General features: G+C 43.5%; 1 long non-coding RNA gene across 1 annotated transcript; it reads right to left on the reverse strand.

Annotated features, from left to right (window-relative positions):
* Nucleotides 1-1,818: 1,818 nt before the first annotated feature.
* On the reverse strand, nt 1,819-18,172 carry LOC308485473. The gene is made up of 3 exons (XR_013990546.1): nt 17,478-18,172; nt 15,701-15,752; nt 1,819-2,460 (listed from the first exon to the last, which is right to left on the reverse strand). It is a non-coding gene; the product is annotated as an uncharacterized lncRNA (long non-coding RNA).
* Nucleotides 18,173-18,376: the final 204 nt, after the last annotated feature.

Raw genomic sequence — 18,376 nt, forward strand, 5'->3', positions numbered from 1 at the left:
TTTTCCCCAGAAATAAAACCTGAGAATCTCTGGAATCTGTCCAAGATTGGATTCTGCATTCTCCCACCCAAACTGTCATGAGGAATTGCTGCATGAGAACAGGGGCAGAGGAAGGGGGGTGCGGAGGGTGAGAGCTTACCCAGGTGTCACCACTGAGGGAGGTGGCAAAATGCTGGGCGGCACTCACCGTGGGGCCTGCAATCTCTCCTGGGGCCTGAGCCATGCGTCTCTCCTGGGAGTGACACGGTGGTTTGGGCACCCACAGGTTCCGCGCTGCCCCAAATGGTCCGCCCACCGCCTCCCCCTCAGCTGTGGGGCGGCTGAGTGGGAGGAGGCAGGTAAACTCCTTAGAGGCCCTGCGGAGCGTCCTGCCCCAGCTGGCCCCGCCCCCATGGGCAGCTGGCCCCACCCCCATGGGCGGGTAGCCCCAGGTATCCAATTGGCTTGCTTCACTTCAGCATGAGAAGTGGTTTGGGATTGCTGGGAGTATTGTGAACATGTGACGTAAGCGAGCTTCAGAAGTGAATGCTTGTTTTAGCTGAATTCTTTGAGGCCAATGGGACTTATTCAGCCTAAGGGGTTTGGGGTCTGAAGCTCTGAAACAGGACAGGACAAAATGCCCCTCCTTACTTTGTTTGGAAGAATTCCACATCACCAGCAGGAGAGAACGTATTAAATGATTTTAAAAGGACTTTTCCACGTCTTGACATCTGCAAGGGTACAATTAGGTTCTACTTAGCCAAAAGCAACAATAAACACAAATTCCACAAGATCTTTTTATTTTGATAAAAAAACAACAGCAACAACCCACCAAGTTTCTCATAGTTAATATTAGAATGAGTCATGCGCTGGGTTAGGGACTAAATTAAACAATAGGAAAATAGATTTTCAGCAGCTGTTCCAGTGCTAGGCCAGAACTCAAAGCTCCTATTTCAGAACTGAAATTTGGTACCTTTTCAACGCTGCTGTAGTTGTGTGCATTGACGTTGCTCCTACTTTGGCTTATTCTCCCAAGGCTGTCGAAGGAAAGGGGAGATCTCTTTATGGGGTTTAACAGGTTTGGGGCAGTCTCTTAAAGGGTCTTGTGATAAAAGCAATAGAGTAAAGCTAACACATACCCTTCTTTTCTTTTGACTCAGCTATGAATGCTCCAACACATCTCTGGAAAGCAGGGATGGGGAATCTGTGGCTCTTCCAGTGTTGTTAGACTCCAGCTTCCATCAGCCTCCAGCCCTCATCTCAAATGGTCAGGGATGATGGGAGCTGCAATTCAACCACATCTGGAAGGCCAAAGGATCCCCATCCCTGTTGTAGAGACTCATTGCCGTTTAGGAAGTTTTTGTGATTTCTAGAGCTGAATGCCCGTGCCAAGCTCTGCTCCGGTTCCAGCTCAGCTCTGCCCATCCACTCATCTAAAACTGTCTCAGCCAAACCTTTCTTGCTCAATTAGCCCACTGCACGCAGACTAAATGTATGTCCCCAGCCTTGGCTTCCACCCTGACTGCCTTCCTCTAGACCAGGGGTACTCAACCTTTTTATACCTACCGCCCACTAACGCATCTTTCTTGATGGTAAGATTTCCTTACCGCCCACCAGTGCTCGATGGAAGGAGGATTCAGCTTGTGCCGTAGAACCCCCTACCGCCCACCTAGAATCCTGAAATGGGTCAGGACCAGGCTGACAACCCCTGCCCTAGGCAGACTCTAGTTTTCCAGTGTCCTTCCCAAAATGTGTATAGAATGGGACACAGTACTCCAGATTCAGTCTTTTTTGTGTGTATATAATTGTATTAAGTTTTCTGTTTTACAATTTAAAATACAGTGGTACCTCGGGTTAAATACGCTTCAGGTTACAGACTCCGCTAACCCAGAAATAGTACCTCGGGTTAAGAACTTTGCTTCAGGATGAGAACAGAAATTGTGGGGAGGCAGCCGGAGGCCCCATTAGCTAAAGTGGTGCTTCAGGTTAAGAACATTTTCAGGTTAAGAACGGACCTCCGGAATGAATTAAGTACTTAACCCAAGGTACCACTGTACTCATTTTACATCCTTAAGATATCAGTGACTTCCCTTCTTCTCTTTCCATGGTTCATTTTACATATCATAAATCCCTGCATATTTTACAAAAACTATGCCATTCAGTATTCCATTATTGCATCCATCAAAACTTGTTTACACTGTTGAATTTATCTTAATGTTGCCAGCATTTTCAGCTGTACACAATTACGTCCCATATATTCAGTAAACGTTTTCCAATCTTCTTTAAACGTATGTTCTTCTTGTTCTCTTATCCTATATGTCAAGTTTGCGAGTTGTGCATATTCTGTCAACTTAAGTTGCCATTCTTCTTTTATTGGGACCTTGCTCGTTTTCCATCTTTGGGCTAACAAAACACGGGCCGCAGTAACAGTACTTGCACAGTTCTCCAGATTCAGTCTGACCAATGCAGAATAAAGTGGAACTATTAACAAAGTAGATGCAAACTTTTAGAATATGCTGTAGAGAAAGGCACACGACACCATCGTTGTCAGTTTGGGGCACCAGGCTAAGACATTTTTATTTACCCAATATTTTGATGGTTAATATTGTTAACAATCAAATTGTGTTGCTCATCTTTTAATGGGGTGGGGTTGGACCGGTCCTTCTTATTATACTGTAGGATGATCATTTAAAGAATTTTGAGTTGTACATTGTTTTGCTTTTGCTTTCTTTCCTGGCTTTTAATTAATTTTACCTGTTTGCATTTTATCTTGTTAAGTAGTTTGGAGACCTTTTTAAATATAAACAGCCAAACATGATATAAGAACAGTATTACATAAGTAGTTTTATATTCTTATATGAATTGTACATACATTTTTACGTGCTGGATGTTTTAGGAAACCTAGAGTTTATATGTATATAATATGCATATTTTGTGTTTTTTCACATTTTTAGCAGAACCAGGATTCAAGATTCAGGAGCGAGGTGGAAATGATTAAAAAAAATATCCATGTGGACTATCTCAGCATTGAGATATTTAGAAAATTCCATCCCTAGTCATGTTGAATGCTGCCCCAAGATAATAATTCCTATTAGCGCCCTTCAAGGAGATGCAAACATCAAGGAGTAAGTACTCTCTCCTTCATCTCTAAGACAAAAAGACAAAATAGAGATAAGGGACTGACATACTAACTAGAGCCATAATGACCAGAGAGAACTCAGCCATGTAGTCTCCTGAAAACATAGACAGTCTCTCTCCCTCCCTTTGCATCTCAAGATTGATTTTGCTCTGGTAGTTCAATTGTTGTTCAACAATACAATAAAGATGCCTCCACTGCTAACTTAAATTTGATCAGGGCAGATGATTCCTTGCCAATAGGATAACCTTCTGTGAAAATACTTATCCGTGCATATTTTATTGGGATATTAAAAAAAGAAAAAGTCTACAGGATCCTTTCAGGGAGGAGCATATATTGTTTTGTTTGTTCCTTCATTTGCTGACAAAAGAGTTGTCAAAAGTAATGTTTATAACAATTTAACGGGTTATTTGCTTATTAGATATTAATCATTCTGTTGCGGCACGGGGTCCTTGCTGGTGCTCGTCTCCTAGACCAGTGATTCTGATCTCAATTAGATTATGTCTCTCTCTTTTACCTCCCCATAAATCATTCCGGCAAACTGAAATTAACAGCTACTGGAGCGCATTAATAATCTACCTCACACATTGGAAAATGCATTAGCTGGAACCCTCCCATCGCTCCGACTGTTAAGCACATCATTTTGTTTATGAAATATAAACATTTCATGGAAGAGCACTCACACATTGCCGCAGGCCTGCTGACAGCTAAAATGATTGCCCACAATTGCCAGTCAGTCAAGCGCCCAAATAAAGTTTGTTTAAATCCATGAGTCTGTGACTATCCCATTTTCTCAGGCATTAACACAAAACGCAGGGAAAAACAACAACATTTAAAGTAACACTGTTCCATTACTGTCAGAAGAAGAAGAGGGGAAACGGGTTTTCTAGATCACTGGCATTCGGAGTAGACATGCTGGTTCTGTTATTACGATTAAACACAGGAACTAGGAAATGCAGGAACTAGGAAGTATCCTTCTCCCAGATCATTCTAGTTTAATATGGCCTACTTGATGGTAGATCTCTAGGGCATCAGACAGATGTTTTCGCCAGCCACACCTGGAAATGCCAGAGAACAAACCTCTTGCACACTATGCGGATTACTTAGCTATGGTTGCTTCCTATATTACATCTAGGTAGAGACCAAACAAACAGGAGGCATTCCTAGCCCTGTTTGGAGATGCCCAGGACTAAATCAGTGCTCTATCTCTATCCTGAGCTATGGCCTTTCCCCATATACATCCCTCACTGCCATTGGAAATTCTCCCTCTATCTGGGGATTAATAAGGCTGTGCAAGGGGAAATGTCTCCTACGCTTCTCCAGTTGGTTGTGGATCTGTGGCTTGTTCCATTTTCAGACTACTTTTACCACCTGCCCCTGCTCCTCCTACATTCTAGGCTGGTTGTGTTAGAATTCCTGCTCCATGATTGCAGTCATGGGATTGTTGCCTATCACTTGACAGTGTATGTTTTGACTCCACAGAGTGGGAAGTGACGGAGACAGGATGTTTGTGTTACTGTGTTCCGTGAAGTGGGACTACTTCCCTTTGTTCTTTTTCTCTTTGCTGTCTGATGCTAGAGAGAGAGGCAGCCATGTGGAAGTGCTCCATGTGTGGTTATATGTAAATAAAGTAGATTAGCCAAAATGCTGAGGTCTGTTACGCAAGCTGCGAAGACTCTGCGGATCCCTAAGTGTGCCGGTGTCTGTTGGCATCGGTCGCTGTGATGTTCAGGCTCTAGAAAGCTTTTGAAGCTCCCGAACAAACGACCAGGAGGAAGAGAACATGCCAGTCGGGCATGTGTCTCTACCAGGGTCCTACTCGAGTGTAGGCTGAGCTCCTGACAGGTTGAAGTGCATGAAGGGGGAACTATCCACATCGCTGCATTTCATTGCATGCATGGTTTGGCTTTCTCAGTTCAGGAGTGCTGGTCACTATTATGAACTATAGTTAAATGTAGAGTGATATCCATTTTTCAGTCTCTTCCAGAAACCAGGTTGTCTTGGACTGCACATCATCCTGTTCTCACAATGCCAATCCAGATGCTTATGGGAAGCCCAGAAGCAGGGCCTGAGCACAACAACACACTCCCTACCTAACAGTTCCCCGCATGATGCCTTGAGCAATGGTTTCGCTGGAAGAAGCAAAGATCACCAGTGTCAAAGCAATGATTCTTCAACATTGGACTGGTCATGTGCAGATGCCTGATGATCGTCTTCCAAAGCAACTACTCTAGATATTATAGAGTTTCAAAGACTCTCTCAAGGCAAATTTTAAAAAATGTAGTATAAACACTGACAACTGGGAAACACTGGCTTGCGAGCACTCCAATTCCAGAACAGCCTTTACCAAAGGCGTCATGGGTTTTGAAGATGCTCAAACTCAGGACGAAAGGGAGAAACGCACTAAGAGGAGGGCATGCTTGGCAAACCCTCACCATGTTCAACTCCTGCCCAGAAACCTATGTCCCCACTGTAGAAGGACGTGTGGATCCAAAATTGACCTCCATAGTCACTTATGGACTCACTGTTAAAACTGTGCAGATGGAAGACAATCTTACTCAGCTATGAGTGATCACCAAAGAAGCAGCAGAAGCAGTTTGCATTTTAAATTTTAACACCTGGCACCTTCCCTTCAATACTCCAGATATTATCTAAATGTATTAATCCCTAACCCTCCCTGACTCTAGAAGTTTTGGGTGCCCTTGTACCCCCGAACTCTGTTACCACAGATGTGTAACACTATTATGAAAAGGTTTGCCTTTCCGAGGAGAGAGCAAGTTTGCTAAGATGCTTCCTGTGGCACCAAGTGCCTTCCACCGGCTATTGCAAGTTTGCTGGCTGCAGCCACATCTGGTCAGCAATGGTCTGGCTGTGGTGGAAAAGCCATAGCTCAGAGGCAGACCATCTCCTATGCATGCAAAAGGTTCCAGGTTCAATTCCAGTCATCTCCAAGTAGGGCTGGGAGAGATTCCGAACGTAAAACCTTGGATACCTTCTTCCAGACAATGCTGAGATAGATGATGTTGCTATTTTTGTGCCATGTTATTCATGTCACCACCAAAGCTTACATAGCACCTCTGCCCTGCCCTGCTTCTTGAGGACCTAGTTTCAGTAGGGCATTATGCTGTTCTCATCCACAGGTTACCCAGCTTTTTGCCTATTTGAAATAAAAGCAATAATGGTTTCTCTCCATGGAGTTGGTAATTAATTACCTAAGTATTTCATTAAATGTTCCTAGTAAAAGATGAACATTGCTGGTATTTAATAGACAAAGTCTCCTTTGAACCAGGGGTGATATTCTGGGGAAGGAAGGGGGATAGCCTATTGCTGTATATTTGCATTAGACTGAAATATTAGACTGATAATGGGGAAAAAATTAGCTTGTTTCATTAGAAATGAGGCATGGATGCTTTTTTTAATGGGTACATTTGCTGTCTTTCATGAGTACTGCTATAAGAACATATTAAGACAGCCTTTCTCAACCTGTGGGTCCCCAGATGTTGCTGAACTACAACTCCCATCACCCCTAGCTAGCAAGGCCAGAGCTCAGGGATGATGGGAGTTGTAGTCCAACAACATCTGGGGACCCACAGGTTGAGAAATGCTGTAGTAAGAGGACTTCCGGGTTAGCGCCATCGACAATGGCGGAGTTCCTCTGACCGAGAGGAACCCGCTCCGTGAAAATCGGGTCTTGCCGCCGCGGCGAAGGCGGAGACCCTCTGAAAATCCCAGGCGGAGGAAGCCTGGGAACGTGGGATCCAGCTGACACCAGGAGCGCCTCCCCTACTCGCAGGGAAACCCTTTTTCGGGGATCCAAAAGCGACGTGGGGTGAGCGGCGCGGTGTTTTGAATCAATCGCTACTTTTACGGAGTGAAGCCGCACAGCCGTTGCCGGAGAGCGCTGACTTTTTCCTGTGGACAATTGGACTCTAAACAAGTACCCGTGAGTAGAACGGAAAATTGGATTAAGAAACATTTTAATTTGGCACTGAAGCGGGAAGGTTCTAAACAGGAAGTCCGCCTCCCGTTTTTTGTAAATAGATTGAAGCAAAAACTTTGTAAGCTAAAGTCTGGAAAGTCGTATATAAAGGTCTAAATTTCCTTCAGTTATTACCATCAAAACCCCTCTTGGAAGCAGGAGAAAAGGGGGGCGGACTTTTGACTGTTTAAGCCTGCAGGAGAGAGAGTAAAGAAAGATAAATTTCCACCGTCTCAAACCTGGGAACGGGGTGGCAGAGACAGAAATTTATGGGGAAGTTCATCGACTGTGAATGGAACGTCTTTTGTCAGATAGTAAAAAAAAAGAGAAACAAATTGACTCCAATGTTGCTTCTTGCATTCAAAAGAAGCAAAGTATTTGAAAAATGAAAGTAATTTTCTTTTGTTGGTCCTGCTTGTAAAAGATGGATACAAATAGAAATTGTCTCCTCCAGAGGGAGCTTGTTATTTTGTTGCCGGAGTCGATCTGGGGATTTCACAGCTGTAAGATTAGGATCGTGAGACCAGACTCTGACCTTGAATAAAAATGTGTTTACAAGAAGTCTTGGTGCTTGCTTTTTGCAAGACAAGTGCTTTGCTGGAGCAGATGCATGAGAAGATGGATTTGATGACTGTTGCAGTTAAAAACTTTGGACAAACGGCGAATACCCATATAGAAACCATTCAGGAACCAGCCCAGGAACTTGTTTTGACAGGGCAAGCACAAGTGCAGAAGATAATGGAGGAGGTTGCTGTTGAACCTCAAGTAACACAAATGGAGAGATCCGAGGCCTTGCAGGAGCATAAGTGGTTGTTCTTGAAGTTTGAATCTGGAGTGGACCAGGGGGGGGGGGGTCTGGAGTTGTGAGGGCTCTTAATTTTGGAAGGACTTTGAAACATGCTTTTAAATACTTTCTGGATTACAGTGTTGACTGTGGGGAATGGGACTGTGGGGAATGGGCTGATCTGCTGAGGAGAGATGGAGATATTTTTGGATTGGAGTCCTCCCGAGACCTACCCCCCAATGAGAAAGGAAAGAAATTAAGAAAAAGATCAACAAAAGACAAAGTAAAGTGCAGGTATAAACAAGAAGAAGATCTGCAGAAGGGACATGGAAAAGACTTAAGAGCCTCGGACATAAGATCACCAGGTTGATGGACTAGATGGAATGGACCAGAAGGACTGACAAAACCCGAGACCAGGAAGAAGAGACGTTGGATGGAGATTGGAAGAAAGTTTTTAAAAAAATTATTTTGAGAATTAGTGTAAAATTAATGAGTATTAGGAAAAATGTTGGAATGAAATTATTTGGCTTTAGTAGAAATGATATAAGGAGTTATGTACATTAAGTTTTAAGTTTTAAGGTTTTTTTTTAAGGCAAGATAAGGTTAAATAAATTAAGGTAAATTGAATGACAGAATATAGTGAAAGATGGAAAGGATTTGTTGAGTTAATTAAAAGGTTAGATCGTTAAGATAAATTATATAACAAAAATTGAGAAAGATGGAAAGAATTTGCTGAAACAATTAATTAAATTAGAATACAAAAAGGGAGGTGTGAGGAGGTCGATGAAACAAGTAAATGAAAGATAAAGATATGGAACATTGGATGTGTGTTTTAATGTTATTGTGTGTTTTTTTTTTGCTGTACTGTTGTATTTTTTTATGCTTTTCTCTTTATGTATTGTAATGTATGCTTTGTTAAATTTTTTGTTGTTTTCGTTTTCTCTTTTTTTTGTAATTCTTAAACTCTTAATAAACATCATTAAAAAAAAAAAAAGAGAGAGAAATGCTGTATTAAGAGATTTGCTGGTCCAGGCCAAGGACCCATTCAAAATAGCACCTGGTCTCCAGGTCCTTTGGGCAGAAGGCAAGAGCAAGAATAGGTGAAGCCAGAGCCAATGATGGGAAGAGCCAACGGATTTCAGTTTTGTCCCCATCCTTCTTACTGATGAATTCTGCAAGGGCAATCCTTGGACTAAGGAGAAGGAAGGTGACAGTGAGGGCTACCTTCTATACTGATTGTAAGTAAGAAGATAGGCAGGGTGAGGTTGGTGGGGCAGTGCCATGTTGACCTAATGGGCCAACCTCCACTGGCTGTTTCTGACAGTCAAAAGGGCATGAGGGCAACCAACCTGAACTTTTGTTTGCCCCACCAGCTGGTATTAGAGGAGTACTTGTGGACAACCTCCACAGGCCTATTGGCAATGAGAATGTGTCCTTCTTGGCATCTATTAATAACATATACTACGGGCACAAAGTCGGTGACTCTCCAAATATTGCTTTCCTCCAACTCCCATCATCCCTGACCCTTGATCATGTCATGTCTTGGTCATTTCTGGATCCCAAGGAGAAGGCAACTTGCTCTGACAGAGGTTAAGGGTGGACTGAAGACTCTTAAGCCTCTGCCTCTGCCTCCAGATTTCTTCTAGGATTCACCCTCTTGTTGACCCTTCAGATTATTAAAAGCTCAATCCTAAGTCTATGAATTAACTTTAGATGAGGCATTGGAGGGTTCCATCTTGTTCCCCGTGTAGTTTAATGTCTATATTAAGCTAATGGGAGTTTGCAAGGATTTTGAGCTTGAGACCACCAAATTCCAGTAGAGTGGTAAAGGTAAAGGGACCCCTGACCATTAGGTCCAGTCGTGGCCGACTCTGGGGTTGTGGCGCTCATCTTGCTTTATTGGCTGAGGGAGCCGGCATACAGCTTCCGGGTCATGTGGCCAGCATGACTAAGCTGCTTCTGGCAAACCAGAGCAGCGCACGGAAACACCGTTTACCTTCCCGCCGGAGCGGTACCTATTTATCTACTTGCACTTTGACGTGCTTTCGAACTGCCAGGTTGGCAGGAGCAGGGACCGAGCAACAGGAGCTCACCCCGTCACAGGGATTTGAACTGCCGACCTTCTGATCGACAAGTCCTAGGCTCTGTAGTTTAACCCACAGCGCCTTCTGCGTCCCTTAAATGCTGCTGTAGATCCTATGAATTGACTTTCGATGAGGCATTGGAGGGTTTCATCTTGTTCCCCGTGTAGTTTAACGTCTATATTAAGCTGCTGGGAGTTTGCAAGGATTTTGAGCTTGAGACCACCAAATTCCAACAGAGTGGTAAAGGTAAAGGGACCCCTGACCAGTCGCTGACGACTCTGGGGTTGCGGTGCTCATCTCGCTTTATTGGCTGAGGGAGCTGGCGTACAGCTTCTGGGTCATGTGGCCAGCATGACTAAACCGCTTCTGGTGAACCAGAGCAGCGCATGGAAACGCCGTTTACCTTCTCGCCAGAGCGGTACCTATTTATCTACTTGCACTTTGACGTGCTTTCGAACTGCTAGGTTGGCAGGAGCAGGGACTGAGCAACGGGAGCTCACCCTGTCGCAGAGATTCGAACCACTGACCTTCTGATTGGCAAGCCCTAGGCTCTGTGGTTTAACCCACAGCGCCACTAGCCTCCTAGTAGAGTGGTACCCCCTCTCTATAGGAGTGTAGAAGCAGTGTTCATTCTTATAAAAAGGTTGATCCTCCGGGAATGTTCCAAATTCCAAGGTAGCACTCAGAAAAGATCAAGACCTTGCAAGGCAATCTAAGTCTTCCTCTGAAGACAGTAGTAGTGCAGTTAGGTTCATAGAAGTAGAGGCATTCCTTTAGATACCAAAGTCCCATGTCATTTAGGGTTTTAAAGACTAAAATCAGCGTGTTGAAGAGGGAGACAATGGAGTACATGGAATCAATCTTTCAGCATGGCAGCAACTATACTCTAGAACTCCCTGCTTATTGACATTAGAGAGGTAAATATTCACTGTACCTTTGTGTTTAGGCAAGCCTGCCCAGATATGTAAAGTTGACATGCATTGCAATTTTATTTTATAATGCGTATTTTTTAAACTGCTGGTTTTATTTATATTTTTAAAAATTATTTTTAGGGAAACTTGTTTCAACACCTGAATTTTCCATGGCTGGGACATTTTAATCAATTTTTTTTAAATTAAAAAAAATAGAATTGTGCTTTAAATGGTGTGTGTGTTTAAAAAATGCTGCTTGTAATGTATGCATGTGCTTCTTTGTTTTTTGCTTAAGACATTGCAAGTTGCTTTGAGCTGCCAAGGCAAGAAAGCAGCTTGAGCTGCTGTGAGTAATAAATTTAGTAAATAATAATAATAATAATAATAATAATAATAATAATAATTTGGAATGAGTGGGTGGAGTTTCTTCATTAAGAATGTGTCTTGCAAGCTGCCTTGAGTTCCACAATCCCTTTTCCATGGACTCAGCCATTCTTTGCACCCGCCTTTGGTGCTAGGTCGCTCTTTCTTCTCTCCTTTATTGTTGACCTTCGTGTACAGACGGGAAATGAATGTGCAGAGTCAGGCACTCAACAGAGCTGAGGATCCTAACTCATGTCAATAACATCAGGTTAATATCCTCTGGTTTCATGCACCGTGAACCGTATGCATTAGAATGAACATTTTACTATTTGTTTAAAAATGGAAATTCACTGTCCCCAAAGGGCTGGTGTGGATCAATACTGCAAATTAAGCCTGTAATTCTTGACTTGGGATGCAGCAAGCCTCCTATAAATATGTGGGGGAAAGCAGCAGTCCCACGAGCCATTCCTATTGGCCATTTCCAACCTGGTGCCCTCCAGATCTTGTTGGACTACTATTCCCATAATTGCTGACCATTGGTCATGCTAGCTGGAGCTAGCTGGAGATGGAGTTCCACAACATCTGGAAGTCCACAAGTTCTCCATCTCTGGTGTATGGCAATTCATATGTGATGAATAAAGCGAATCTACTTGCAGATTAAATTTTTATTTCTTTCTTTTAAAAATATACAAAGTCATGTGGAAGTGGAACAGATTTTGGTTAAGCACATGTGAAGCTGACAGGGATGGACTGATTTCTCCACCTGTCCTTCTAGCTGGCATGGCAGCCAACCTTTACCAAGGATGCTCTACAAGATGTGGTCCAGATATAAGCCAAAGGAAGCATCCCTCACTTTGGTCAGGGGGAATACTTGACAGCAGGATTGTCAGAGAACACCAATTGAAATGAAAACGGAAGTGAAAATTGCTGCGGCTTATATGCTCCTTTTGTGGTCAAGAATGGAAATCAGTTAAGCAAATACAATTGGTATTCATTCACATCATTGTGTTTTTGTTTTGTTTAAGCCTGCAAACAATTCTTTTTGTAACATTGACGTTTCTTTTACATTGAAATGAATGTCAGTTACATAAGCAGTTACATAAGTTACACAACTTATGGTACCGCATTTACTCAAATCTAATGCTCATCTTTTTTGGCCAAATTACGTTGCAAAAATGAAGGTACACATTAGATTCAATGACACATTCGCCAGCAAATACTTTTTTTGGTTCTGAAAATTGAGGTGCTCATTAGATTCGATGGTGCATTAGACTCAAACAAAAACGGTAAGTAGTGGACAGCGAGGTGCATAATGCAGTATTTGGTGGAAACTGGATTGCAGTAAAACGGAAACAGTGCTGTTGGTGACAAAGACAGGTTGGTATGAAAATTTCTGCATTCTTACGTTCCTATGTGACAGTAATCAACATCTACAGGGTGTGTGTGTGTGTGTGTGTGTGTGTGTGTGTGTAGGGGAAACACTGTTCATAAAGATACTAACATAATGGTACAGTATAGCTGCTGGTACAAAGAGTAAAAAGTGGCAGAGAGGAATGTTTCTTCTGCTTTCCCAGCCAATACAGACACGATTAACTAACATGACAAGTCAATGCAGGCCACATTCTACCCCTCCACCCGCTGCTTGTTTCTTTGGTGTAGGGAAGATTTATGTTCCTTTCTGAAAACGACGAGGATTACTCTGCAAGAAAGACTTCTTCAGTTTCTTTAGTGTCTGTCTCCACAGCAGCGATGTGTTTCCTTTTTATGGCTTTGGGCAATCTGGGTTGCCCCCAAATCTGAGAAATATGGCACATGTCATGGCCTGCACCCACAAAATTAGGTAAGTCCATGTGTCCATGAATTTGGTCTCCACCTCCATCGTTCTACCTGGACACTGAGGTCCAGCGCCGAGGGCCTTCTGGCAGTTCCCTCACTGCGAGAAGCCAAGTTACAGGGAACCAGGCAGAGGACCTTCTCGGTAGTGGCACCCGCCCTGTGGAACGCTCTCCCACCAGATGTCAAAGAGAACTACCAGACTTTTAGATGACATCTGAAGGCAGCTCTGTTTAAGGGAGCTTTTAATGTTTGATGGAATTACTGTATTTTAATATTGTGTTGGAAGCCGCCCAGAGTGGCTGGGGAAACCCAGCCAGATGGGTGGGGTATAAATACATGGCTGGGGAAACCCAGCCAGATGGGTGGGGTATGTAACCTCGGGTTACATACGCTTCAGGTTACATACGCTTCAGGTTACAGACTCCGCTAACCCAGAAGTAGTACCTCGGGTTAGGAACTTTGCTTCAGGATGAGAACAGAAATCGTGCTCCGGCAGTGCAGCAGCAGCAGGAGGCCCCATTAGCTAAAGTGGTGCTTCAGGTTAAGAACAGTTTCAGGTTAAGAACAGACCTCTGGAACGAATTAAGTACTTAACCCGAGGTACCACTGTAATAAATTATTATTATTATTATTGGCCATACTCATGAGACTTGCAGCTGGAGGCCTGGAGGTAAAGTCCTAAGGGCCAGATAGAGAGGCTTGAGGGCCACATTCAGCTCCCAGGCATGAGTTCTTCCATGCCTGCTTGAGGAAGGGTCAGGGATGGAATAATTGCATGCACGTTGTGTTCTTTAGCACTGGCATCTTAAACAACATAGTTCCCTTCTGAATGCCCAAAACTGAACAGATTGGTCCTCTGTGCAAGTTTAGAATCATTCCAAGGGGTGAACTTCATTCTGAAAGCTGGCCTCGTGCTGCTCCTCTTTCATTGCTCACCGCCTCCAAACAAATGCATGAACTGGGGCTGTGTATTTCCTGATAATGCAATGGGGATTGACTCACTGTTCCTCTCCAGCTGCCTGTGAGCATGATGCTTTGAGCGAAAGCCTTTTGAAATTTACGACGGTTATCAATGTGTTTCACTCAGTATGTAGGAGAAAATATGAGAAACATATTTCACGATAAAGTAGGTTTCTAGTTAACAGGACAAAATGAGAGTAAAGCAATAGATCAGTGTAATATGTCAAGTAAGATGGAAGTCCAATTTATTGGAAATAAATAATACGCAACATTCGCAAGTACATAATATGGGGGTGGGGAATTGATTCAGGAAATAGAAAAGAAAACTCTTCTATTGTGCACAAGTGATTCCATTTTGCAATTAACAGACCTGATTAACAAATCTGTTCATTTATGACAGATCTCTATTCATGGTTAAACAGAAGTTCAATATTGATGGTGTTGTTAACAATTCACCTCTATCTCATTCTTGGAGGCATATACGATTGCTTTAAAAAGAAGGGAATTGTTCTCCCAATTCCTGCTGGGTGGCAAAGCCCAGTGGTGCCCTCCTCCCTCAATCTTCTTGGTGTATTTTCATGGATGAGAACATCATCATCATCACTGAAATTTATATCCCACCCTTCCTCTCAAAAGAGCCTAAGGTGTCATGTCACCGCACACCAGCCATGACCCAGAAACCAAAGGAAATCAATAGAATTAAGGTCCGTCCAGACTGTCACTACTTTCTAGGAGGCATGCACTGAATAATAATAATAATAATAATAATAATAATAATAATAATAATAATAATTTATACCCCGCCCTCCCCAGCCAAAACCGGACTCAGAGTGGCTAACATCAAATGTATAAGACATTAACATAAAATCAGGAAATCAATTAAATTACACCCTAAAATCAGATCAGGATCAGAATAAAATCCAATCAGATGGCAACCTGCAGATTAGGGTTGGGGACCTTAATGCTGAACTTATACGAGCCTATGAGAAAAATTGGGAGGCCATTTTCATGCAGTTCTTATGAAAGGGGAGAAGGAGTCAGACTGAACCCAGACCAAAGGCCTGACAGAACAGCTCCATCTTGCAGGCCCTGTGGAAAGATGTCAAATCCCGCAGGGCCCTGGTGGAGGCCAGTCTAATCTCCTTAAGGCTCAAGACCTCAAGGAGCGTAAGGTCCTTCGTGGGGCATATTTGTTTCATAAAAATGAACAAAGATGTACAAACACCCGGCAAGCAAATTCGGATGAATTCATGATTATTTCTCCTTGTCATATAACTGTCCTGCAAGCAAATCAGAAGAATTGCCCAATAAACACGGGCCGTAGTCTGACCTCTGTGTAAGCTTCGTGCAAGCAAATCAGGATGAAAGATGATGAAATAGATTGTCTGGAAGAGTCCTTAAAATCCCCAGTTCAGTGGCATGTGTCTGGCGATGATTTATTTTTAGCATCTAAAAGGCATTAGCCTTGGATTTCTAAAATAATAATCATAGAATCCCACTGTTCTCCTAACATTAGAAGATCATATTTTGCAACGTCTCAGATAAGATGCAATTTGACACTGCAAACAGCAGAGAATCCCACAGCAAATCTTTGCTTTGATCACCCAAGTGGGCAAATAGAGGAAAATGGGTTCTTCTAACGACGGGATAAATAGTAAGGAAACATACCTAATATCCTTTTGTGCACGTCCTGGGAGACAGAGAGGAAGCTTTGTGGTTCCTAAAGTGAGCAAACATTGGGGTCATGGAAGTAGCATGGTCACCTGATTCATTATTATTATTATTATTGCAAGGTAAGGTTTTTCCCACGGGGTGGGGAAAAGCCTTTGTCTGGAAAGCAGCGGTGACCATGTTTTATCAGCACATACTGCTGTCTTTGTGAATGTATTTGAGTATGTTTATCCTGAGAAAATACAGCCCTGTTTGTTTCTCCACAAGTAGTCTTTGTTACCCAGTCTTGACCTCTTGGCCTCTGATTAGGTGGCTAATTCCAAGGGTGAGATTCTTATCACTATGGTCATGACAAATAACTGTGTCTATACCCACTGAACATTGTGTGAATTGTTTGTGGAGAATGGGGTCTCCCGGATGCGATCTGTAGTTTACGCCTGATTTACACACGTGGTGGCACCCATGTTATCTCCTGGGTTGGCGAGACCCGGACAACTAACAGGCTTGTGGGCCAGTTGAAATAGTGTGAAGGTGCTAATTCCGTCAGCATCTCTACATGAAACCGGTAGCTGTGACCCCTTGTCATTTGCATGACCACAGCAGCCGACGGTCAAGCAGCAACCATTACTTAAATAGGGTGCCTGTAGCTCAAAGGCAAGGGACGCAGGTGGCGCTGTGGGTTAAACCACAGAGGCTAGGACTTGCCGATCAGAAGGTCGGCGGTTCGAATCCCCACGACGGGGTGAGCTCCTGTTGCTCGGTCCCTGCTCCTGCCAACCTAGCACTTCGAAAGCACATCAAAGTGCAAGTAGATAAATAGGAACCACTCCAGCGGGAAGGTAAATGGCGTTTCTGTGCGCTGCTCTGGTTCGCCAGAAGCGGCCTAGTCATGCTGGCCACATGCTGGCCAATAAAGCGAGATGAGCGCCGCAACCCCAGAGTTGGTCACGACTGGACCTAATGGTCAGGGGTCCCTTTACCTCTACCTTTAGCTCAAAAGCAGAACACATGCATGACATGAGAAAGGTTCCAGCATCTCCGATAAGGACAGGAACCATAGAACCATAGAATTGTAGAGTTGGATGGGAACCTGAGGATCATCTAAGTCCAATCCCCTGCAATACAGGAATATACAGCTGTCACTTACGGAGAATCGAACCTGCAAACCTTGGCATTATCAACACCATGCTCTAATCTACTGAGCTATCCAGCCTGACACCCTGTCTGGAGATGAGTTGCCTATTAGTGTAGACAATATTGAGCTACATAGACCAAGGTATGTCTAGCATCCATGTGACTGTTCACAAGTCCTAAGTACAGTGGTACCTCGGTTTAAGAACAGTCTGGTTTAAGAACAATTTGGTTTACAAACTCCGCAAAACCGGAAATAGTGTCCCGGTTTGAGAACTTTACCTTGGCCTAAGAATGGAATCCAAATGGTGGAAGGGCACCAGTGGCGGGAGGCCTCATTAGGGGAAGCACGCCTTGGTTTAAGAACTGTTTCAGTTGAAGAACAGACTTCCGGAACGGATTAAATTCATAAACCAAGGTACCACTGTGTCTCTGGACTCTTTTCAGTGGGTCGTCTTGCCAGTAGAAACTTTATATGCATATCTATCTTGTCAGAGTGCATTGGAAAGAGTTCATGGTTCTTGGTGGAGCCAAAACATCTCAGAGGGAGAGGTCCTTTGACATCATGGACGTTGGCCTGGTACCCATGTCAGGAGCAGCCAGGGCAGTGCCACAAAGCTGCCCTCCTGTCACTGCTGCTTACCTGGATAGGGTGGTGCAGGGTGGAGGCAAGATCTGGCGTTGCACGAGAAGACTGCTGGGAGTGACAGCTTTTGGAAGACATCTTTGCTCTTCTTTATCCCATCCGTTTTGTGTCTGGCAAAATATAAGCAAACAAACCACCACCACCAGCAGAAGGGCTCTGAAATATTCCACTGTCTGCGGAAGGACTTCCTGTCATCGTCGCCTCCAGTCTAAACACCAAATGCTAACATTTATGATGTATAATGTCCCCGGCTACCACGCATGGCCGCAATTTGGGCACACCTGCCATTAACACTGGTGTGGCAGTTATTTTACTGGGGGTGACAGATTGTGAGGTAGGGAGAGTAATTCAGACTATTACCCAGGTGAAGGCATGAAAGCTCGGTGATATATGAAGACCACTTAAATTCATTGTATCTTGTACATCACATCTTTGATAGATTATAGCTGTGGCATTAAAATGGAAATGGTTTCTCTGAGGCCTGACAGGGGCTGGGGTGACCCGTGACCTCCCTCTGAGGAATGTGACTGACCGAATTATCAGTTAAGAGAAAAATCTACGGGGAATAGACTCACAGTGATGGAGAATACACCATGCGCATATATATATATATATATATATATATATATATATATATATATAAACTTTGAGCTTGATTGAAAGCTGCAGCATTCAAAATGTCACTCTTTCTCCTCACGGTTCCTGGTCCGTCCCTCATCCCCTTCCCTCCCTCCCCAAACCGCCTCAAGCCTCCTCATCTCTGTGCTTTCATACCAGCAGGCCTCCCGATATTGATTGAAAAATTGTTATTAGAGATAGGAAGCCTCCTGCATGCTGCCTAGTGATTTAATCTGGAAAACATTTAATTTTATGAAGCGGTAAATGATCGTGGCACG

The sequence above is a fragment of the Podarcis pityusensis genome (assembly GCF_964106645.2).
Source record: "Podarcis pityusensis genome assembly, chromosome: 9".
In the NCBI taxonomy this organism is placed as follows: domain Eukaryota; kingdom Metazoa; phylum Chordata; class Lepidosauria; order Squamata; family Lacertidae; genus Podarcis; species Podarcis pityusensis.